Genomic DNA, 25,458 nt, shown 5'->3' with positions numbered 1-25,458 from the left:
GTAACTACTGGCTTCACTGTCTTAAATATGGGCACACCTTGAGAGCAGGAGTCTTGTTAACCTGTGGCATTTAACACAGATTCCCCCCCTCTAACCCGGAGTCCTCCCTACACTGGTAAATAAAGAATATTGGGAGGGTCAATAGCAGGTAAAGACCACCACAATGCCAATTCACAGTAGACAGATTAATACCAACTTCCTGCTATATGAAAAGATAGATTTTAAAAGCATCACAGGTAGTAGCTTGTCTAAGTAGACGAGACACAGCCTTCTCCCTATCCTAGAATTGAAACTTTTCCATTCATATGAGTCCTGACAGCACACTGTTTGAGGACACGGGTGAGAACCAGAAGAGACCTCTGTTTTATTTCCATGTCAACCTCCAACTTGGACCAGCGCAGGGCCCTGCTCTCCTCCAAGAGAAGGTACAAAGTCTCTACTCAGTGCTGAGCTCCCAGTGTCACTCAGAGCCACTCACCCAACAGGTTGTCATGGTCCCCCAGCAGCCACTAACGGAACCACGTCTGCTCTCCTTAGAGTGGCAGTTGGCAGTGGCAAACAGGAAGTTGTCTTGAAGCAGGGTGTGGTTATCCTGTCAACATATTCGTACAAAGACGCACGTTTTCCTCCCCCTCTTTACTCCCTCCTCTCTCTCCTTTCTTTTGGAGAGAAAAGCCTGAGGAGGTTTTGTTTTGTTTTGTTTTGTTTCTTGAAAACTACGTTTATTACTTTATTTAGGATCGGTCATCAGTGCCATACAAACAAACACCTGGGCTAGAAAGGAGCATGCAATGTAGACAGGCCTGTCTTACATTCTATCACTCACTAACTCTGTGAGAAAACAGGTGCCTGTGAGTATATGAACTGCCCTTTTCCTGCTCTGTGGGCATGCAGGAAAAGAAAATTCTAGTTTGAAAGCAAGTCATACACACTACTAACCATTTTAATGAATATGGAGGCAGTGGACTAGCCACATGATATACTTGGGGCCCACAGGGTGTACATACTAGGCGGAGGTCCATCTATGAATAGGAACAAGGGAAGACACAGCCAGGAATTTCAAGCCATGTGCACCATTTGAAAAGACCCGAAACATTTCTTAAAAGAGATGGCGTATGAAAACAACAGAGAAAAGCAGTCTCCCAGCATATAAAGGCATGAAGTGCTCCTTGAGCTGCATGTGAATGCTGCAAAATGGGGATGGCAAAAGGTCGGAGTGGGGCATGATGGCTGGCTTTCCAGTGTTCTCAAAGATGTATCATAAAATTTTCCATTCCTCTCCTCCCCAGACCAGATGCTTAAGCCTCCAGAATGGCTGTTTGAAATAGACCAGTCCCCAGCCTCCCACTTCTGCCCTCTTTCTGAGGCAGCTGCTGTCCCCACCGCCTGCTCCATCTCCTGCCCACAGGTCTACACAGAAGCTCATCTCTCAGAGTGCACAATAGGCTGCCAGCATGCTTTGCTTGGCAGACTTTCTTCTGTGACCTGTGTCCAGTCCCACGCCTTCCTGGAGGACAGGCCACCTTACCCCAAGTTCACACTTACACTTCCCAGAGAGGCAGCCTGGCCGTTTGGATAAGAGGTTGAGCCAACGACATGCTGGGCAATGGCCCTCTTCTAGTAGACGTTTCCTGGCTGTGGGCCCTGGCCAGTCATAATGCTTCACTTCCCCTTTAAGAGAGCACGCCCAGATGAGATTGAGGAAAGACAGCAAGAAAAGGCCAAAGCAGTCTGGGGGTGCATCCTGAATTCAGCAGATGAATGTGGCTTTCCCTGACTCTCACACATGAGGTGTGGTCAGAAGCAGCTGGCTTCTCAGAGGCTCACTAGAGCTCTCTCTAGGTGTAGAGGGCAGGGGTTCTCCTATAGTAGCCACATTTGCAGCTGCTGCTGACTTTTCTGGGTTCTGGGTGGCCTGCAGATACCTACAGCCTCTCTGCTCTCCTTCCCCATAGAGAATGCCCATCCTGAAGGACAGTGCCCATTGGGTTATATGTCTTGATGAGAAGACCATTATTATAATTGGAAAACCCCAAGGGACAATTTCACTATTAATTTCAGCAGAGTTTTCATTCATTCTGGACTTCCAGGGGTTTGTCCCCCCCCCCCCACCAGTTAATTCTTCATGTAACCCAGGCCAGCCTGATATTCCCATCTCCAATCCCAGATTGTCAGATACAGGTGTGGCCAGCATTCATGGCGCTCTGGTTACTTAGAAAAAGTATTCTCTGTGGCAAAGGACAGCCAGCTTGTGGGAGAGGGGTCAGCCCTTTACAGAGCCAATGCTTCACAAAGGGTTATATTACTTAAAAGACAAAGATTTGTACAGATTATTGACAGAGAGCAGAGGCAGCTGGCTCTTTTATGAGTTGTCGGGCTAGCCTTGTCTACATAGCAAGTTCCAGAGCAGCCAAGACTACATAATGAGACTGTCTTTAAAAAAGAAAATCAATAAACCAGTGCATTTGATGAATTAAAATGGGGACAAGGAATACTCCTGGGTATGGCTGAAGAGAAGAGCTTTATTGTAAATATGAGGGAAGAACAGTGACAAGTGTCTGGGCACTTTCTGAGGCAGCTGCTGTCCTCACCGCCTGCTCCATCTCCTGCCCACAGGTCTACACAGAAGCTCATCTCTCAGAGTGCATCCGGCCATGGGGAGAGGGGCAAGAGAGGAAGAAAAGACTGAGGGCGAGAGGGCAAATGGGTCAAGAGGCCAAGAGTAGAACCAAGAGTCAAAAGAATACCTGGCCAAAATGTCTGGCTTATATAGGAGAAGAAGTGAACCCCATCTGGGCTGGAATAGTTTAGCGAGGGGGGTGAGAAGTGCTGGGAGGAGCCGCAGGTCCTGAGTGGCCCTGTCCAGGGTTTCTCTGAGACCTGACATTTGAGACCTCTTTTTCTGCTATCAGGACTTCCTTTGGGTCTCATTCACTATAACCTTTTAAAGCCCGACTAATACTCTAAGACACTTTCAGGTGAGCGGCATCCACCTTTTAAGACAGAATGTTGAAAGCAAGTCCATGAGAAACAAAAGCTTCCTAGACGATCCCAGGCTGTGGGAAAGTGGGATCATTTCACACAAGGTCCTGCAATCCAGACAAGCCTTACAGAGATCATCTCATGGCAACTAGTCCTCTTGACAGTGTAATAAAAGCCAGAGCTGGCAGTCTCTGTGGGAGAATTATTTAGAGACAACTTCTTCCCTGAACTAGGGGGATTAATGTTTCTGATGGCAGAGATGAGCTAATCTGTGTCTTGCTGCTGTTTCTTGGAATGGAGTCAGTGTGGATGACTGGATAGGAGCGGGCTAGCCTTTCTGGATCATTTGCAGCTCTGGCTGGAGATAGTCCACTCCCAAGTGTTATGCTTCAAGCTTTGGTCAGCTGGTCAAAAGCTCCTTGAGCACAATGTCCCCACCCAGGGAACTACCAAGAAGAGGTCTGCCAGATGTCTCAATGCTTAGCAGTTCAGTGCAGATGAAAAAGTGGCCCCGTGGCCTGGAGCCCAACTCTGGCCAGAGTTAAATAGGAATAGCTCTCCTGGTATCTCTGCTGAGAGCTCCAGGAAGATCTGGAGGTCAACGGGGGATATTTCCCATGGCCAGTTTGCCTGGTGCACCCTGGCTTTTCTGGAACTCTAGCTCTGTCTTTTGGCCTGGCTGGACCACTCTTTCTCCTCAGCACAGGTGCCCACAGAGTAAGTAGGTGGCCTATGTTCTCAGCAGGCAGGTGGCTTAAGGTGATAAAATGTAAACTTTACATTGCTGCAGCTTCTGATAAACAGCAGGTTTGGAAGTGTAACTCTAAATACAAAAACAGGAAGGGACAGCCCAAGTCAAAACTGTGCCAAGGACGGTTCTGCAGAGCAGATAAACAAGTGCCTAAGGAGAGCCTATGCAGAGACGCTCTACCTCATTAGGCATTAGAGGAAGGTAAATCACACCTGAAAAGGAGCTGGCACTCCAGCACACTAGAACATCTATTTAAACAGAGGAAGAGAGCAGAAGCTGCTGAAGACGAGGAGAAAATGGAGCCCCTGCGCACTGCTGTTAGGAATGTAAAACGTTATAGCTGCAATGGAAAACAGCAGGGTAGTTCCTCAAAACATTAAAATAGAATTACACTATAATTCAGTAGTTCTACTTATGGGTATATACCTTTATGTGTATCATGTCCAAAACAGCATCACTCTGAAGAGCTGATAGATGGAAGCAACCCGGGTATTCACAGCTGACTAGAAAACATGGCACGTGCGTACATCTGTGCCCACGGCTTATGTGCATGTGTGTGCACGTGCATGAGAATGAGATGGTTTCCTGTTGCTCTGATAAAGTATCCAGACAAGAGCACTTGAGGGGATGACGGGTTTCTGGGCTTACAGTTGAATGTTGCGTTCCCCTACAGACTAGGTCAGTCACAGCAGTAGGAGCTTGAAGGAGCTGATCATATCACACCCATACAGAAACAAAGAGCAATGAATGTATGCATGCTTATTTATTGGCGACTTTCCCTGCTCTATGTCTCAGAACCCCTTGCAGAGGGAATGCTGCCACCCACAGTGGGCTACGCTCCCCCCTCAACTAACACAATCAGACCTGCTCATGGAACAATCTCATCTGGCCATTGTCTATTGAAACTCTTCCCAGGCGATCCTAGATTGGGTCAAGCTGGCAACACTAAACATCAGGGGCTGCTGAGATGTCTCATCTGGTGATGGCACTTGCTGCTTTGCCAGATGTTCTGAGTTCTATCCCCAGGATCTACATGGTGAAATAAGAAAAACAATGTCTACAATTTTCCTCTGACCTACACACAAGTAACAGATACCCAGATGATAGATAGATAGATAAATAGATAGATAGATAGATGCACTATTAAAGTAACTCAAGACAAGCCTCTAACCATCACAGTGTGGCATTCAGCCTTAACAAGGGAGGAATTTTGACACATTACTCTATGGATGAGCCTTGAACACATCACACTAAGTGAAACTGGCCAGCCACAGAAAGGCTATACTGTAGTGTTCCCTTGATATGAAGTAGGTGAGCAGTCAGATTCAGGCAGAGAAGGGAATGATAGTGGCCAGGAGCTTGGGGAGGGGAGGAGGGGACCTGCTGTTATTTTATGAATAGCTATAGTGTTTCTGTTTTGCAAATCGGAAAGTTCTAGAGGTGTTGATAGCAAGGACTATAAACAATAATACAGTACTGAATGCTTTTGAGCTGCACATTAAAACTAGTTAAGATGGGCCAGGAGCCTTTAATACCAGAACTTGGGAGACAGAAGCAGGCAGATATCTATGAGCTCAAATTCAAGGCCAACATGGTCTACTTTGTGAGTTCAAGGTTAGTTAGGGCTACATAGTAAGACCCTATCTCAAAAACCAAACATAAAAGCCAAACAAAAACAAAACCTCTTCAAAAAGCAAACTTGTTCTTACAGAGGATCTGGGTTCAGTTCCTAGCACCCACATGGTGGCTCACAGGGAACCAATGTCCTCATCTCTGATGGCAGCAGCTAGACATACAGACAAAATACTCAAACATATCAGATAAAGTAAATAGTCCTAAGTTAAAGAAAAGTAGTCAAAGGTAGAATTACCCACCGATGGATGTATGAACAAACAAAACCTTTAGAAGAGCCATATGATGATAAAAACTTCACCGTAGAAAGGAAGTAAGTATGGTACATGCCATAATAACCTCAACATCATAGTGGAAAATAAGAGAAGTCAGGCACAGTAGGCCATATACACCACATGCTTTCCTCTATATGAAACATCCAGAGGAGACAGACCCCAGGACAGACTGCCTGGCAGCTGTAGGGACAATAGGTGGCGGGAAGGAGAAAGGGACTGCAGGGAGGGTATGAAGTCTTATTGTGGAGTACAGAAACAAGTCGAAACTAGATATAACTGGTTGTACAACACGACCGTATTAAATGCCACTGGGTTATTCGGCTTAGAATAGTTGTGTGAGTTTCACCTAGGAGACAAGAATGGTAAAATCTCAGCAGAAGATGGAAGTCCAGGACAAGCTGGAAACAACAATCTGTTTTAAGGTAACTGGGAGTTACCTTCAAAACCCTGCTTGGAGCCTCTTAAAGAAGATACTTTTTAAGTTAAGGTAATTAAGGCAGCCAGCGAGAGACAGCAAACAGACATTCCAAGACAGCAGCTCCCCAACACTACCAGTTTGAGTCCACGAGGAAATGTCACTTTGTCTCAAGCAAGATGCCTCCTCTCTGCTTCTACAAGGGCCCCCTTTATTACATACTGATGGCAGCTCGTTACTGTACTTTATTACTGCTAGGGGAACGCTCTGATTTTAATGTTTTTGTTTCATAAAAATAAATTTGGATCCGAATGACAACAGTGACATTATAGCCACACGCACTGCAGGCAGGTTCCACCGGCTATTGACAAGTAGGACTCTGAGATGGAAGAACCCTCTGTGGCTTGTGCATCCCTGACGCAGCTGCTGTTCCCATTCAAGTGCTCACTGCTATCCAGGGACACAGCTACACAGCTTGAAATTGGGACCATCACACTTTAAACAAGTATGAAGACCCTTCTCCCAACACTGCTGTCTCCCTAGCAGCAGGGCTGCAGGCCTGACTTCCTGTGGGCCCCTCAGGGGCTAATTAATCTCCAAGGCAGTGATGATCCAATGGTGAGAGCAGACAGCAACCGCCCTCTTCCAGGGTTTCTGAGATAACCGCACATTCATCACCTCTCATCTTCTGGGCATCACGAACCTTTTGGTCTATTCCAGCTCCTTCTCTAGGGTGAACACTCCCAGATACCCTTTCAAGTTATTTCTCACAAAACTTCGTTTCCATTCCTGCCGGCCCTCAGTTCTCTCTGACTCCCAGTATTCCTCACAAACTGGAATTACACACAGACAGCCATCAAACGTGTTTATCACTACAACACACATTATACCAATGAAGTGGTTTTCTAGTTCCCACCCAGACGCCAACCTGCCATCAACTCATACACTATATAGCTGAAATGGACAGCAGGAACTCAGGCACCTAGTTATGTACTGATGAAACCAGACCTGTCTCTTCAGGGCTAAGGGAGAAGTGTTGGGAACTGACAGGTAAAACACACTTAAAAGTTGATGCTGGGCCGTGGTGGCACAAGCCTTTAATTCCAGCCCTCGGGAAGCAGAGATAGGTGGATCTCTAAATTTGAGGCCAGCCTGGTCTACACAACCAGTTCCAGGCCAGCCAGAGCTACACAGAAAAACCCTGTCAGGGATGGGGGTTGGTGAGGAGGGAGTTGAATCAGCCTATGCAAACATAAACAATTAAAAGATCGCAACTAAATAACTTAGTAATTACAAAAAATACCATTTCTCCCCTGTGTTTGACAACCTATCTGTCAAACCAAGGAAGAATCTAGACATGAGCTTCTGCCTGGGACAGGGCAGACAGCTATAAGGGAATCCCTCATCCCCAGGTTCCTTTCCCAGAAGAGCTGTTTCTTTCTCATGAAGACCAGAGCCCAGGCTAGCTTAAACAGGGTTGGGCTTCCTCCTCCCTACTTTCGAAGGAGTCCCTCAGCCTTCAGGAACTTCAGGAACCACCCTTGTTGAGGCTAAGACCTATGTAATTAGCATGATCTGGCAGGTGACCAAGGGCTAGGTTGTGTTTAGCTCCCATGTGGCATGATCCTCACAAGTCCCTAGGCTTCTATCTTACAAATGAGGTTTCTAAGAACAGCAGCTCTGGGCTCAGACATTGCCAGGCATCCACTGCCTGTTGTGCTCCTAGCATCTTCACGAGAAAAAATCCTCAGCCACACTTTGCAAAGGGCTGTCAGAAGCCACCTGCTGGCTCCTCATGGCATTATCATTGTCAAAGATACTCTCCAGCAGGGGAGAACTGGTACAGCCAGCCTCTGGTCCTTGAGAAAAGAGTAGTAGTTCAGTAGAAGGCAATAGTTGGGCTAAGGTTTCTCAATGTCCAAGGAACCTAAGGGTAGATTAAAAAATAAAAACACGAGACAAACACACGTATGTAATTGTTGGCAAGGCATCTGTGAACAGATTAGGAAGTATGACCAGAAAGGTGCTGGGGGAGAGGCCAAGAAAGCCTGCCAGATAATCTCTGGAGCTCCCTCTATGTAAATCTCCCAGATCATCAGGCTGATGCAGTCTCTCAAATCAGAATGCATGAAAGGTAATAATAATTCATAGCCATTATGGGCTTTTTCCTGTGATGTTAAAAGACACATTGCTGTTTTGTTGTTCCTAATGACTAGCCATGGATATGGGAACAAACCCACAGGAGACCCACTCCACACCACAGAGTTGCTGAGGCTGATGCTGGACTTGAGACAGGACCAGACTTGTCTGGTAGGGTAGAACAGTGTGCCATCATCCATATGTTAAACCTCCAATTCTCTATTTTCTGAGAGTGTAACAAGGTCTCTGAAGAAGTCATTAGAAAAAGGACCTAATCCAATAGGACTGGGGTTCTTATTTTAAAATGACAGGGCTCCAAGACAAATACTCAAGTGATGCACCTTGAGAAGGCACCAAGCTTGGTATGGTCATGTATAAGGCCTCAAGGGGCACCAACCCTATCAGCACCTTGGTCTTGGAATTCAGTTTCCAGAACTGTGAGCAAATGAGCTTCAGTTGTTTAAACTTCCTTCTAGACAGACTCCCAAGCCACTCACATTTACCTTATTGGAGTGTAGACAACTCCTCACTTCCCACACAGTCACAGTCCAACTGCATTGTCCTCTCCACTCTAAAGCATACTGAGGCCAAAGTGGGTATAGTTAGGTGCTGGTTTCCAGCATACCTGCTGCTCTGGCAGTCCTGCACTGGAGGCATGGACACACAGCAGGCGACTTCAAGCCCAGCCTGCAACTAGCCCACTCTTTTTAATCAATTTCCTTTCTTGATTTACATCTTCTCCTGAAAGCTGAAAGGTCCTGACCAACCCTCATGTCACTAATGTTGTTCCAGAAAAGCACAAGACCTTGTTGTGAGTGGATTCACGGCCCATAGCCACCAGCACTCTCACTAGTCTGAGGAACCAGCTTTAACCATCAGGTCCAATGCAACCACCAACAGGGAACTGACACAGTCTCCGGTTCCATCTGTGATCAGGTCCTGTGCCACTCCTGGACCTGGCCAGGCCCCAAATTTCAAACTGAGTGTGGGGTAAGCAGAATCAGTCCTGGGGCAAACTCAGTGGATTTTTGGATCAGGCACAGTGGCAAGGACAGCAGATATGTCATTGGGCTGTGTCTAGGACAAAGAATTGAAGTGAAAAAGGACTACATGGGCAGACAGATGTCTACAGGGCCTGGGGGGGGGGGGTGACATGTTCTAGGAGACCCAGTTGAGAGGCCTCTTCACATATCCACCTATGGCAGGTACAAAGGTCTAGCTGAATGAAATGCAAAAGTCTGAAACAGAAGAACTTGGGAAGCTCTCAGCACCACTGCCATGTATGTCCCTTCATGTAGCTCTTTATCCATGTTGGCCATAGGATTATTTGCACAGTGAGCCTGGACCCTCCATTATTACAGATGTCTACAATATACTTCAAACCAGAAGCCCACAAAGGATGGGCTTCACTCACCCACGCCGCCCTGATCGAGACGGAAGGATGGAGCTCTGACGAATCTAATTAGAACAAAGTCTCATTTTCCATTTCTGTTTGTTTGTTGAGATAAGGTTTTAATATGCAGTCCTAGCTTGCCTGGAACTTACTATGCAGATCAGGCTGGCCTTGGACTCATATAGAATCTGCCTGCTTCTACCCCTACCTCTATCCCCTAACCCCCCTCCCCCCAACCCCACTGCTGTAATTAAAAGCATGCATCACTACACCTGGGAGCACAAAGTTTCTTAACATCACATTGGAGCCAATTTGCTCAATGTAAATGGAGCATCAGGCAAGGCAAAGGTTTGATGACTATGCTGGCTGGGACTGACATCCGCCTCTCAGCTGCTCTATGAAAGCAGGAGACAGACAGTCAAAGACTTGAAGCAAGCCCGATTTGTCATTACACTCTGCAAGGTTAGAAGAGACAAAAAAATTACACTGCAGAGGAGAAAAAGAAATCAGAGCCCCAAAGTAGCTATGATAATGTCCAGCTTGGGCTTAAGGATCATGTTTACTACTTTGGAAATTTCCATTTCAACTGTCCTTTCCCGTATTGGAGTTGGGGTGACAGTGGTATTGGAACCTGTCTGTGTGGAACCGCCTTGTGTGATGGAAACACCCTGCCTCCTCTAAAGTTCGTGCCTTCCACTAGCAGGCACAAACGCTGTTTATTGCTTCTTCCCTGCTTTTCGGTTGTTTAGTTTAAACTCATTTATAGCGCTCACTGGGCCATTAAAAGGGGACTCTATACTCATTATGCTGATGAGCATACTAACCCGTGAAAATTCTGGAGTAGCAGCCCACCACATAGGAGGTACTCCAGGTACATCACCAAGTGCTTTTTTTTTTTTAATTTTGCAGCCATTGAAGAACAATTTTTAGCCAAAGGGTCTAGTAAATATTATGGGAAACCCTTTTTATAGAGTGCTAATTCTAGCAGGACCCAGTTTTAGTTCTCATTCAGACCACCCGGAAGCCCCCAATGTGAGGGGGCATGTGTCATTCAGCAGTGGCTGGTAGTCATTCTCTACAATGCTCTCAACATCTCAGCATTATAGTCATTTCAGTGGGACAAACCTTACAACCCCTGAACTTCCCTTCCGCCATCCCTCTGTCATCCCATCATCCCATCCCCCATGACCCTGGAACTCCCCACCTGGCTCCTGGACAGGCTGCAGGCCACCATATGACGCTGCTCCCGTGCGTTTGACAAATCAACCACAGCAAACTTTTCTCTTTCTTTCTTTCTTTCTTTCTTTCTTTTTTTTTCTTTTTTTTTTTTCTTTTTTTTGGTTTGAAATAATACCCAACTCTTTCGGAGAGTCCCAGAGGAAATGGCATCATCACTTTCATTTCACTCCATTGGTGACAACTCAAAGAAAACAACTCAACCTATGACAATCACCAGGGATCTGCCAATGCTGGCTGGGAAGTGCTACCAGGTGACCTTTCAGAGAAATTCATTTTCAAGAGTGATAATGGCCTATGCTGCACATATATTCACTGCCACTTCTGCCAGCACAGAAAATTCTCACTTTCTACAGTTGGAGCAGAAACTCTCATATGTCCCCATTTCTTAAAAAAAAAAAAAAAAAGTCTATAAATAACTCAGGATCAGCAAAATTATGCAAAACACCCTGCTAGGAGAAGAAATGTAAACTAAAACCACTTACAGAGCGACTCTGGCTGCCAACTTAATCTGATGCTACGACGACTGTAAACATGTTGTACTTTTGGAACCTGAAGTGATCCACATTAGTACAGATGCCAGAGAGAGAGAGAGAGAGAGAAAGAGAGAGAGAGAGAGAGAGAGAGAGAGAGAGAGAGAGAGAGATTCCGTAACGACAAAACAGCAACAAAAGCCTAGCTGCAAAACAGAGCAACCTGATTCGGTATTCTGCACGGTGCACGAACGACCCGACGGCTGACCAGCTGCAGTCAGTACCAGCTCCCCTCGCTTGCACACGCCAACTGTTTTGACTACAGGCACTTGTTAAACACAGAGTTTCAGGTCCTACCAGTTGGACACCAGAAGTTCATAAAACTGACTGGGTGCCAAGAACAACAAGCACAGAAATTGAAACGACTGCCTGCCTCGTGTGAGTGTTTGGTTAACTGTTTATGTGAGCCTGCAGCAACCGGGTAATGATTAAGAATTTAAAAGACTTTAAATAATAAAAGCAAAAGATCAGCAACTGGAAAATGTAGATAGATGTTGGCAGATAAGGGGACGATATTAAGCTACTTTATTGGTGGGTGGGGGCAGGGCAGTTGCCGTCACATGACTCATTGTGGTTATCAGTAGAAGGAACTGGGTGTTTCCTCAAGCATCTTCCATATGATTGGCTTAGAGAACTTGCACATTGAAGACTTCTAGGATTCTGGAAGTTGGTAAATTCCGTAGGAGGAAAAAAAGGGACATATTAGATAATGTTTTTTACGTGCAATGAAAAGACTTCTAAGTTACCTACTGTGTGTATTGAGATAGAGACCACACACTAGAAGCATGGTCCTGGCTGGCCCAAGGGCGAGAGCCATGCCTCTCTCTGCAGACTGCTTAAGGACTGACTCCCTTTGGAATGAGGGTTGCTGGGGACCAGCAGTCTGTCTAACAAAGAATAGAGTCTACACTGTTGGACAATGACACCTTGCAAAATGAGATTAAAAAAAAAAATTCCATTGTTGAACAAGGTTTTCCATTTCTTCCCCAGGATGCATCAAGCACTATCCACTCCTAAGATCAACACAATTAGCCAGATTAAAATTTGGAGTTATTTAAAGATTTAGCTAAAATAAATTCAGTGATAATTGGGACATGGATGCAGATATTTTAATTTGGTAGTAGACTTAAACCTTCTGTATTACCTATCATTCATCCACCTATCTATTATCTCTCATCTCTACCATCTATCTTCTATCATTGTCTATCTGATTTGAACAGACTTCAAATATCCTTGCAAGTCATGCAAATCATAGGGCTTGGTCTTTAGAAACACCCTGTGACATGGATGGCAAGAACTGCTATTCTCACCTCATTTTCTGAAGCAGGAAAACACAGGCTTAGACTTTCCCAGCATCATGCAAGTAGGAACGGATTCTACCACCCTAATCATGGGACAGTCTATGAGGATTTGCAGGTGTGAGCCTTTTGATTTTCCATGTCCTTTCTTTTACCCCTCTCTTGATGCTTAGGGATTGAATCTAGAGCTTTTCACATGTTAAACACTTGTTCTACATTGAGCCATACCCCCACAAAGCCCTTAAAAACAACATGCTTTGTTATTTCCATTTTCCCAGAGAGTCAGGAAGGCTACATGATTTGGTTAGTACCAGACCTTCCATCCCCAGCCCAACCCAACCCTCCTTATTTGCCTCTATCATGTTTCCAGAAAACAGAATATTAGAACTAAAACAATTGACCATTAATATGTAAGATCTCCCTTAATTTTTTTGGTATTCTCTGTCATTGTAGTTTTCTGTAGCAAATTGCAGCCTGCCAGTAGCACACAGAAGGCTTCCTTTCTGTGCTAGGGCAAGCTTCATACATCTGGGCCTCAGAGCTATTGTTTCAACAGAAGACAACCCTTGCGCCCAGTTTGTATCCTGTCTTTCTCTGATCCCACTAGTTCATTCACCTCTTAGCTTTGGTTCCTAACCCAAGCCTGGTTTAACAAGAACATGGAAGAATAGCCCAAAGCCTGCCAAACTGCACATTGGGAAGGAAGCCTGTGTGTCCATTTTGCTAGTAGGGGACTCTGGGTTTGCAGACCTTTCTTTTAACATGGGGTTCGAAGATAGGCCTTTGCCGTGTTTGTTTGTGTGTTTGTTTCTTCAGTAGGGACCCTGAAGATATTTAATGATACAGAGGTGCCCTTCATAGTGGCTCTCTCTCCATGCTAAGTGGATACACTCATTGCTGCAGCAGAGAAGACTGGAATGCCACAGGGTGTCCTGAAGCAAGCTTGCTGCAGAGTTTGGCTGTCTCTCTGAGAGGAAGTAGAAATGGAGCACTATAGATGACTAGCAGGTCTGGTCTGGAAAGAAATGAAGCACAATGAAGTCTATAAAACTGATTGGCCTATTTTGTGACATGAGGAACATGGGATGCTACAAGCCTAGAGCCAACTTATCTTGGGACATCTTTAGCTCCCATCACAGCCATTAATTGCCCTCCTCTGTATGTGACCTGACATCCTTGTGACCAGTAGGTAACTCTCTTGGAATGTGTAAACACGCCCCTAGTTTCCACGAACCAAAAGGCTAAGAATGTCCTCAGATAGCATCCAATGCCTTGGCTGAGATATCCCACTTTGCAGTGACTCACCTACCTCATGATCCTACCAATGTACCAGCAAAGTATCTGGATTTACCATGTTAGTGTTCTATTACCACTTTGGAATGTGGTGTTTAGGAAATCCTGAATCTGTGTTCCCAGGCCATGGTCATTCATAGTTAACTGCCAGAATAAATGATCCCTTTCCCACTTTGAGGTGAGAGTTGTTTTTTTGTGCTGAAACAGGAAAAATGAAGATGTTTGGCAGGAACCGAATGAAGACTTAGGGCCAGTACTGAGGACAATGAATATAGAATATGCAGGAGGGAACAGATTAAGAAGCGAAGATTAGCACTCTAGAGGCAGAGGCAGGAGAGCTCTAAGTTTGAGGCTAGCCTGATCTACAGAGTGAGTTCCTGAACAACCAGAACTATGCAGATAAATTCTCTCTTGGAGAAAAAAAAAGTGAAGATTAGAAATTCTAAAATGTTCTGCCACCTCCTCATGAATCTTTATCTTGAAACACAACAAAAAATCATGGAAGTAAAAGCTAGGAAAGTTGGTTGTCAATTTGGACTCACACAGAGTGTAATCAAAGCGGCATGGATCACACAGAATGAGGAAATCTGCACGTCCTCACTGGCTGGAAAGGCTCTGTGGTTGTGGGATGATGATATGGTGTCTCTTGTGGCTTCTAAACACTCATTTAGAAGGGGGTTATTTGAGGTCGTTTGGGACTAGTATGACATTTGCATCCATTCTGCCTGAAAAAGTATGCACACTGGGTAAATCAGAAAACCTGGCAGGAAAATGCGTTCATTTACAAGACACTAAATGAGTATTTCTCGGTAACATGTGACTCCTCCTGAGCAGAGTCCACTTTTATAAAACTCAAAAGTGGGACACCTGTTTTGACAAACACTGTCAGATTTAGGGAAGACAGGGTAAAGTATTTAAAATTAGAACTGGGCCAGAGAGAAGCCGTCAAGGCTGATATCTGAGGTTCATCCCTAGAGCCCACAGGTTGGAGGGAGAAAACTGACTCCTGAAAGTTGTCCTCGGAGCTACACATTTATATGTAAAGGGGCATGCATGTATCCTCACACACATAAAATAGATAGATGATAGATAGATAGATAGAGTTAGACATGGTGGTGCAAGTCTTTAATCCCAGCACTGCAGAGGCAGAGGCAGAGGCAGAGGCAGATGTGAGTTCGAGGCCAGCCTTGCCTACATAGCAAAGCTCCAGGACAGGCAGGACTGCATAGAGAGGCCCTGTCTCAAACAAACAAATCAGTGCAGAAAAAAAGACAGGCATGCTGCTAACAAGAAATTAGTAGAAGTAGGCTGACAGAGGGTCATGTACTACAGACAGACAGTACTGCGTTGGTAATGCTGTTCTTCACAAAGATATCTTTACCACAGATCAAGAAAAGCTCCTTGGCCCCCACTGCTACCACCGGCACATCAGATGCTTCAGGAAATGCCAGTGAGACCAGCGCATCAGATCCCGGACAACAGTGGCACTGGCGGAAATGACACAGGCTTTCATGCACTTGCTATGACCTTACACTGAGTGAAGAGAGACTGACTGTGCAGAGGAGGCTGCTTAAGGTCCCACCCAGTCGTTTAAACATCATCTGCTATGAGGAAAGCAAGGCCGAGGTTGGAGATCTTCATGGTAAGAAGACAGAAAATAAGATAGTTGTGTCCTGAATGGCTCCACCAATTGACCTAATAAGGAAAACAAGGAAATGAAGGAAGGGCAGACAGACACAGAAAAGCTGGGATAGGGTAACTGGGCTCTCTTTCCAATGGAGAAGTCACAGCATCCTGTTTTACACAGTAGAACAGGGAAGTGGGGTTGTTGCATACAGATAACCAAGGAGGCAGAGTTATTGTACTCAGCTGAACAGGGAGGTAGGGTTAGCTTATCTCAGTAGATGTCTCCATAGGGAGTGGTCTTTAGGCCATAAACATCTGGCAGTGAAAATTTCTTTTCATGCACTGCCAACATTTTCACCCAAATCAGAGGAAGGCTTTTCATCCCTCTGAGGCTTACTCAGGGAGGGCTTTGCCACATCTATGGGTTTGAGGCATTGGGGTTGTTGATACAGCCACGGCAATGTTCACATTCACCCAGGACTTCTATTGCCCCCTACATGTATGTTCATGTTTGTGACTGTGGCCTCCATTGGCTTCAAGGTTGGCTTAAGGTAGCCCTATAGACTTTCCCAGCTAGTGTCTGCACTTGACTCAATACTGTACACTCCATCTCCTAGATTTGCAAGATTAAGTGTGCCAGACAACACCTGTGACCAGCTTTTAGCTCATATGCCAGTGACTGTAACCAACATCATAGGTTACTTTGACACATAAGGGAACACTGCCCTGGTGTTTGAGGAGAATGGCAATTTGCCAGACTTAGCCAGGACCGCACTAGAGGTTGAAAAATGCCTTTCTAGTGAAGGTCAATAAATATGGGATGACTGCAATCTAAACCACTGGACTGAAGGTCCTTGCAGGCCAGTTCTGAATCTCATCTATCTTTGTAAGCTAATGCCTAGCCACAGTTCAGAAGCTAGTGTTTTGTTTTGTTTTTTTTTTTTTCTTAATACAGGTTGAATGAATAAAATTTAAATGTGAATCATGACACAAATACAGAGAGTGAGTACAGTACATGTGTATCAGATTTGGCTGGTTATCTTCCTTCCTTCCTTTCTTTTTCTCTTGTAGTATAGAGGATCAAACTCAGGACTTTCCATATGTTAGGCAAGAGCCAGACCAAATTAGGTGTGTGTGTGTATGTGTGTGTGTGTGTGTGTGTGTGTGCGCTCGCGCGCATGCGCACGTGTGTGTATGAGTATGTTCACATCGGTCCCTGGGAAAGCTAGAAAAGGCCATCAGATTGCCTGGAGCTGGAATCCCAGAAGATTGTGAGCTGCCAGACACAGGACAGGAGCAGATACAGGAATAGAACTCTGAACCTCTGCAAGAATAGCAAGAGCTTTTATCCTCTAAGCCATCTTTCCAGCACCTAAACAAACTGTTTTTTTTTTTTTTTTTTTAAGTTGTGGTTCAAATTAGGAAGATAACAAGCACACAGCACTATGCCCTGCTTATTAGCACAACCGTTTCAGCACCGACACTGTGCTTAATAATGCAGCTAATCCAGAGATGCCCTGGGCCATATGAGAGGATGCATGGGAACTATGCAAAAAGCCCAACCACTTCCTATTATTTTTCAGATGCTAGGGATCAAGTTCAGACCCTTATACTCACCGGGTAAACACTCTACCTCTGAATTACCCAGGGTCCTTACTGTAACATTGTACTGGAGCACCTGGGGATTTTGTTCGCAGGGATGGTAGCTGTCCTGAAAACAATCCCCCAAGAAAAGTGAAGGAGACTAAAATTAAGCATTTTTTTCAAGGTGGTGTTCAGGCATTTATCACTGTAAAACTGCCTGCAGGGTCTCCAATTAGAGCTTCCAAAGTTTTGACACTTATCTACTTTAAGAGAGAAATTTTGACTTGCAACTTCCTGTGCGTATTTGTGTATTTGTATACAAAAGTGTAATAAAGGTCTTCAGTGTCTTTAATAGCGTTTCTTATCTACCTTTCTTTCTCTTCCCTTCCCATCTCATTTGTCTTAATTTTTTTTTAATTTTAGATTGATTTATGTGTTGCTTCAAAAACAAGTGCTTTTAACTCCCAAACTATAACTCCTGCTTCTTTTTTTTTTTTTTTTTCTAAATGGTTTAAAATTTTGGTCAGGACTTACAAAATGGGTGTTGAAGTTTGCAAGCATAAAGGAAGCATCCCAAGCTATTCACCCTACACATAACTAGCCTCAGCTTCCCCACCTTCTGCCTTCCTTTTTGTTTTCCTGTATCTTGTCACTTCCCTTGCCTCTATATCCTTCTGTTTAGAACTCTCTCTTCCCCAAACTGGAAGTCAGAACAATCAGCATGGCAGTATGCTGCATGCAAATGGCCCTCCAGGTGCCCAAATGATGGCCATTGAGGGGTTGCTGAGATGCACGTAAGTACAGCACCATGCAGCACAGGGTATTGACTAGGCTTCCACTGAGTTCCTCAGTGGCACTGGTCATGATAACTGAAATGCTATCAGAAAACACCTCCGGTGCACATGACTTTCCTTTTTTGAATGGTTTGGGGCTCTGGCTGCTAGAGCTATAACATAAAAGAGGCTCTAGGCAGTGAGCTTTAGGAAGGACTGGGACTGGTCTGCTGTGTGTGAGGTGGCCCAGATCCTCAGCAGCACTGCTGTATATTAGCTGTCCTCCCTAGCTGTCCTTTCCTCTGCTGTTTTTAGCTCCTCCTAGTCTACCCTTCAGTCACCAAGACTACCCTTCAGCCATCCAGTCTACCCTTCAGCCATCCAGTCTACCCTTCAGTCACCAAGATACCCTTCAGCCATCTGGTCTACCCTTCAGCCATCTGGTCTACCCTTCAGCCATCTAGTCTACCCTTCAGTCATCATGGATCCTTCCACCTAAACACAAAAATAAAAACTAGTTAGGATGTGGAAGTTTTGGTTATAATTTTTTAAAAATTCATCAAGTTTGTATGTGTGGTAGGTAAACTGATTTATTAATTTGTTATTTTTAACTAGTAAGAAAGAATTGTAAATATAGTGTCCCTAAAGAGCTTAAATATAAAGCAGTATCAGACACTGGCTAAGCAAAGTATTTGCATATGCATTCAATGGAATGCCAGGAAGTTATAAACATGATAGTGTTCATCTCTATTTTCTGAAATGTGCCCACAATAATTTTATTTTTTACTACTGAGGATAGAACCCTGGGCCTTATACATGCTAGGTAGGCCTTTTACTACTGGGTTACATACCAATCCCTTGCAATAGTTCTACATGGGGGAAAATATAAAAGCAGTTCTCAAAGCAATGTCTGTAAAGGGATTCTATTTTTACTTTTGAAAATATAAAATAACACACACACATTCAGGGATACACAGTGAGATCCTGTCTCAAAAATATATACGCAAAATGACATTTATGTATAATACAGACACTTACCCATAGGAAAAGCTGGAAAGATTCCCAACAAGTTTTTCTTTTTAGATTTTTCTAAAACTTTGGCAGATTCATAGTGAAATCTTTTTCTAAAAAAAAAATTTTAATCTTCTTGGTAACTTCTAAATTTTAAAAAGTTTATTTATTTTGTATGTGGTGTGTGTGTGGTGTCTGTGTCTGAGAACAACTTGCTGAAGTTGGATCTCTTCTTCTACCATGTAGACCCTTAGCAATTGTCAGGCTATCAGACTTGGCAGCAAGCCTCTTAATCTGCTGAGTTATCTTACCAGAACAATTCTGAACCTGAACCCAAGGGTAATCTGAAACTTACTCTGAAATCCATAAACTTTTTATTTTTCAATGTTTAATTGGCAAATAAAAATTGTATACATCCAAGATGGACACAGTGCAGGTATTTTCTTTCATAATAAGGGCAAAAGCAATTTTTACCTTAGAAAGAAAATTAAGTGTTGTTATGCACTGCTCTCATTTGTATCCCATGCTATCTCAATTCTCTTAAGCATTTGAAAGAGTTCTACTCATAAAGCAGAGTGGAAGCTAGACACAGTGGCACATGTCTGTCATTCTAGCACTTGGGTGGCTGAATCAAGGCCACTCTGGGCTACAATTATGAGATCTTGTGTCAAAAAAAAAAAAACAAAACAAAACAATAAAACAAAACAAAAAAACAAAAAACAATTCTAAAACCACAAAAGGGGTATAAGCTCAAAAAAACCCCAAATACAAACAAACAAAAAGCAAGCAAATAAACAAATAAAAAACAACTTTTTTGAGGTGCTGGGAATTGAACACGTGACCTCACATGTGCTAGCCAAGTGCTTTGTCACTGAGCTATAACATGCCAGCTCCAATTTATGGAGCTCAAATCTCTCAATATACGGAGAAATGTTTAACTAATGCATTACAAAGCAAAAGACTAGATTATACTCTCTTTTTTCTTTTTTCTTTTTCCTCCCTGGCTATGCTCTTTCCTCTGGTAGATTTAAGGAGCTTTCTAAATCCCATGTTGATGGCTTTGTTGGTCACGTCCATGCCATATACACGCTACAGGCTACTGTCCTCTACTAGAAGAAAAGTCTAGGGATTCACATATCTATATTCTTAATTCTTATATTCTTATATTTATACATCTGAATGAATTCAAATAATTTTTTTTTTTTTTGAGACTGGGTTTCACTATGTAGCTCTGACTAGCCTGGAACTCACTAGAGACACCAGGTTGGTCTTAAATTCAAAGAGATCTTCCTGCCTCAGTCTCCTTAGTAGTGGAGTGAGGCATTTACTTCCACGCTGGGCTATAACAATGTTGGTTGGTGGTAATAATAATAATAATAATAATAATAATAATAACAATCATCCATAGCTCTAGCCTGTCCTGTTTTCTCAACTTTCATAAGCAGCCATGAGATATGTGTTATCTCTTACCCAGACCCAGCTGGAGGTGAGCACAACAGCAGGTGAGGTTGTTTTATTTATAGAGAAGAAAGCCAACTAGCTCAAGCTCACGTTTTGAGGATCATTGGACACAGACCTCTTGATTATGTGGCACTAAAATCTTTTTTATTAAAAAAGATTTATTATCTTTATGTGGTTTGTGTGCACCTACATGAGTTTATGTGTACCATGTGCCTACAGGAGCTCAAGGAAGACAGAAGAGGGTGTTGGTTTCCCCGTGTAGTTACAGATAGTTGTGAGACACCATGTAGATGCTGGAACTTGAACCCAAGTCCCCTGTAAGAACAGAATCTTAATCAGTGAGCCATCTCTCTATCCTTATAAAGTCTTTCTAGAAATAGAAAGTCATAAAATTGTATTGTTCTTACTGGATACTTTTGAAAGCAAAAGATGCTGAGTGGACAGGTCCCAGGGTAACAGGTCAAAACAGTGGCTTTCCCAGAGAAATTTAGCCTTATATTCAAGTAAGATATAACTAAACACACAGACACACAGACACAGACACACACACACACACACACACACACACACACACACACACGAGCCCTATCTTATGAATATCAAAGATAAATGGGACAGCGGTACCTACCATTCTTATAATTGTGGTTTTCAAAATTAGAGTATAAAAATAAGCATAGACAAAAGCAAGGAGAAGTGCTTACTATAGCTTGTTACTTATTGGGTGGACACAATAAAGTTAGGCCAGGCTTTTCATCTTTGGGTCATCAGTTCCCACTGCCTCAAGAATGACAAAGTCTGAACTGGGCACCTGGACATAATAAAAATGGGACATAGTTTCGAAGTGACTTCTTTAAGGTTTTGTTCATTTTGTCCAACTCTATGGTGTCACTGGTGAAACTCATAGTATAGTGAATGCTAGAAATGGGTTATTTATTTATTAGTTTTTGAGACAGACACTCCTGTAACCTGGAGATGTTGAGCTGATCTTCTAGTTTTTACTCCGGAGTACTGGGATTGCATGTGTGCCCCACCATGCCCACTTGAAATGGGGTTTTATTGGTGAAATTACAGGCATTCAAGATAAAGGCCTTTCCAGAAGCTCTTATGGCCATTCCCTACCCTTACGTCAACAGTGTGCAATAAGGACAAACCTAGCAAGGTTTGGAATGGCTCTGGAGGCTGCCCAGAGTCCAGCCATTCAGTCAGAACTATTACAGAGCTGTGCGCAAGCGCAGCAAACAATGCATCCCTTTGGATATTTCCATAGCTCCTCTGTGATTGGAATTTCTAGGAGGGCTGGACCTTTACTAAGCCTATGAAGCAGGTTGAATTAAATGTCTGTTCTTGTGAAATAGTTAGTTGGTAAGTTCCCAGGTTTGTAGCAGAAGATAGCCTACCTCCATGTCTATTAAGCCTGGTAGTAAGGTGGTTAGGGAGAAGCTAAAACCCTCATCATGTCAGTCTTCTAGAATCTTTATGTTGCAACTGTTTTCTACTGAAACATTCTGAGTTCCTCTTGGCCAGAGCACCTTAGGTCAAGACACAACAAACAGGTGAAATGAAACAGGCAGACCCAAGGAAGGGTACCTTCCATACCCTTTTCTTTCTATCAGATGCTGAGCCTCTATCTTCTTCAATAATGCAGTTTGTAAGCCCCTCCCCCTAAAGAATAATACAGGCTTGTCTACTGAATATATTAAATGAATAAGAATTCTGTCACTTCTACACTCTAATTAACTGTTATCTGTGATTGTTCTTCATTCTCTTAGTGACAATAGATTCTTTACAGTTCATATCTGATGGGAGATGTCATTCTGTAAATGTTTCTCATGCTGGTTAATGAATAAAGCACTGTTGGCCAATAGGAAAGGAAGATAGGAGGGGCTAGGAGATAAGGAGGAAATAGGAAATAGTAAGGAGGAGCCAAGATGGAGAGTCTGAAGAGAACAGAACTGCCATTCCTCCGCTCTCGGTAAGACCATGTGGAAATACATAGAAATGGGTTAATAATTAAGATAGAGCTAGCTGATAAGAAACTAGTAACAGGCCAACAGGATTATATCAAATACAGAGTCTCTGTGTGTTAACTGGGGCTGGTGTGGTGGCGGGACAAGACCAGCGGCGGCGGGTGAAAAAACCGTACTCCTTACTGCTTGCCCTGGATTAACTAGTAAGGTAATAAGCACTACATAGAAAAACAAAACAAAACAAAACAAAACAAAACGAACAACAACAACAAAAACCAAAAATCATATCACTGTAATCCTACTACTTCATCCTCTAGATAATGCAGTTTGGCATTGCCACTCCACTATTAAGATTCAGAGAGTTAAGATTTATGCCCCTAAAGCTAGGTCCATTATATCCCAAACTGGAGCACAGTCTCCAACGCTACCCTGTCCAGAATGACCAGAAGAACAAAACATTCGGAAATTGAATACCATTTCCTTTGCCACCCTGCTCTCTTCCATGCCCCTGATCACCATGCTGGGAATGAACCCAGGGTCTTACACATATTAGACAAATGCTCTCCCACAAGGACATAGTCCCAGGGTTTGCAATCATGTTTATTTACTTTATGTGGTGCATATCTTTTGTTGGTACTTCAGTGCATTTTATGAAAAGCATTTTGGGGGAGGAAAAACTAGATGGATGTTGGAATATGTGAGCCAACTTAGTAGTTCTTTCACTTTTAATTATTTTGATTGGCATGTGGTCAGAGATATCTAATGACCTCTTGGGGGCATGTATTAAATCAGTCCCTGGGAATCTGACATTGCTCCGGGTCTCCAGCCTACCAGGCTCTCAAGCTCCATCTATGTGTGTACGCATGCATACCCTTCCTGAATGCAGCCTTTCTGCTTGCCAGTCTAGATGACTAAATCCTGTGCTCCATGCTCTGTGACTTGTTACACTGGTGGCTTTTCTGCAGAGTGCCTGTCTTTTTTTTTTTTACCTTGGTTAATACCCCATGTTCTGACAGGACCCTGCTCTGACACTAATACACTTCGGAAACCTAGCAGATTCCTGCCATCTGCACCTCTGCTTGGCCTCACAGGAAGTGGGTGAGATAGCTCAGCTGGTAAAGGTGCCTGCTGCCAGGCCTGATGATCTAAGTTTGATTCCAGGGACCTACATGGTAGAAAGGGAGAACTGACTCCCCAAAGTTGTCCTCTCATTTTCTATGTGCCATGGCATCCATAAAAACAAGTAAGTAAATACATGCAATAATAACTTAAACACCTTTCTTCTGTGTGTTTTTTTTTTTTCTTTTTTCTTTTTTAGTTTTTGAGAAAGGGTCTTAACATATGCAGCCCTGACTGGGCTGAAATACACTAGGTAGGGCAATTTGGCCTTAAATTCACCAAGATCTTTCCACCTCTGCCTCCTGTGTGCCAGGATTAATGGTGTGTGCCATCATGCTTGGCTTCTAAAACGTTTTGTTTTGTTTTGTGTTCTGTTGTTTTGATTTTCAAAACAGGGTTTCTCTGTGTGATCCTAGCTGTCCTGGAACTCACTCTGTAGACCAGGCTAGCCTCAAACTCAGAGATCGGCCTGCCTCTGCCTCCTGAGTTCTGGGATTAAAGATGTGTGCCACTACCACCCAGATAAAACATGTTTTTTAAAAGAACACACTGTTCACCTCTACTTTAGCCTCGCACGCGGCTCTGGACTGACTAAGGGACTTGGTCCCCTTTGCTATACCATCAAGAGCTTGCATGGTGAACTTTATTTCAGTCCTGGCATTAACAGTCACTCAGAATGTGTTAGATAATGAATGAAAAAAAAATCAGGAAATAATATCTAGTCTACAGAATAGGGAAAAAAAAAAAAAAAAAAGCAGGGTCAGCGGGGGCACCAGTCTCCAGAGCTCTCGAGAGCTAGCTAACCTCAATTATTTCTCTTAGTCACTGGAGTTAAAATGATTCCTTAGCCTAAGAGTGTCATAGTTGGTGTTCTATGAGAGGCAACAGACTACTTAATTCTGAGAGCTCAGTTTCCAAGGCAGCCAGTTCCTGCTCAAAGATACTGTGCTAGCCACCAGCATCCCTCTGGTGTTCATGGTGTACCACAATTGGCAGTTCACAGAGCCCTTGCTAACTCTGGGCTGTCCACTTATGCTAAGAAGATACTGAAACTCAGATACAGGCCAACAAATGACCCAAGGAGAGCTCAGGCTTGATCAGACTGTGGGACTCTAGCCTAATGAAATAAACTATTCCCAGCAGAGCCTGACCCTGCAGAATGTAATTCACCCTGACCATACTGTGTAGATAAAAATAATTCAGTGATTTCCTCCCAGTAAACTCTTGGGCATAAACCAAGAGACCGCAGATGACTGTCCTGATGCTACTGTGCAACTGTAAATATTTAGTTTTCTTGCCTTCTTGGCAGTGTTCATCAGCAGGAATGCATCTAGCAACTTAGGTGGGATAATTCTGCCCAGAGAGGAACTGTCATCCCATGCTCTGCAGAGTATTTAGCACCTTGGATCTGATCAATGGCCAGGGACATTTCAAAATGTCTCCTAGGCCAGAGCCATCTCAGATCCTGGCATTCTGGCTTGGGTTGGCTTGGATTCTTCTGCAGCAGAGGGACACAGGAAGGGACCGGAAAGGGACCCAGACCAGGGCTTTAACTGTGAGATCAAGACTCAAGGTGGCAGGCTGCTGAACTAAGGTCTGTCGGTGGTGAGTCAGGGGTCCCAAGAGCTGGGAAGACAAACTCAGTCTTTGAATGGAAAAGTCATAGCACTGAGAAATCTGGGCTCATGAATTGTTACACTTGAGGTCAAAATGACCCAGAGGATTGAGGGAGGCACAGTCAGTAGAGAAAAAGCCTGGGCACTGAATCTGGCTGCCTCTAAGCCTCCCCTTCACAGCCTGCAGGGATACCAGCATGCCAAGAAGGCCCAGTGTTGGAGAGCTTGCCTAGCATGCGAGAGGCTCTGGGCTGAATTCCTAGCACTACATGAAAAGAGAAACACACTGTGCAAGAAGAGGAAAGGACAGCAAGGGAGTCAAAGCCAACTGCTCAGGATTTCTAAAGTTTTGAA

The 25,458-nt window shown here is 43.9% G+C and overlaps 1 protein-coding gene across 9 annotated transcripts in view; it reads right to left on the bottom strand.

The window, feature by feature from the left end:
• Atxn7l1 (ataxin 7 like 1) overlaps window positions 1-25,458 on the bottom strand; it is a 227,479-nt gene that overhangs the window by 58,972 nt on the left and 143,049 nt on the right. The window contains exon 1 of one of the 9 annotated variants that reach the window (XM_051175143.1): window positions 11,520-11,706. The exons of 6 other annotated variants lie outside the window; for them this stretch is intronic. The gene's annotated coding sequence lies outside the window, so the exon portion shown is untranslated. Of the gene's footprint in view, window positions 1-478; window positions 557-1,545; window positions 1,797-11,519; window positions 11,707-25,458 lie in introns of those variants that run through there. 2 more of the 9 variants (XM_051175142.1, XM_051175144.1) reach the window with 2 other exon arrangements.

The sequence above is a fragment of the Phodopus roborovskii genome, unplaced genomic scaffold, assembly GCF_943737965.1.
Source record: "Phodopus roborovskii unplaced genomic scaffold, PHOROB, whole genome shotgun sequence".
NCBI lineage: Eukaryota > Metazoa > Chordata > Mammalia > Rodentia > Cricetidae > Phodopus > Phodopus roborovskii.
Note: the sequence above shows the minus strand (reverse complement) of the source record. Positions and strands in the feature narration are given on the sequence as shown.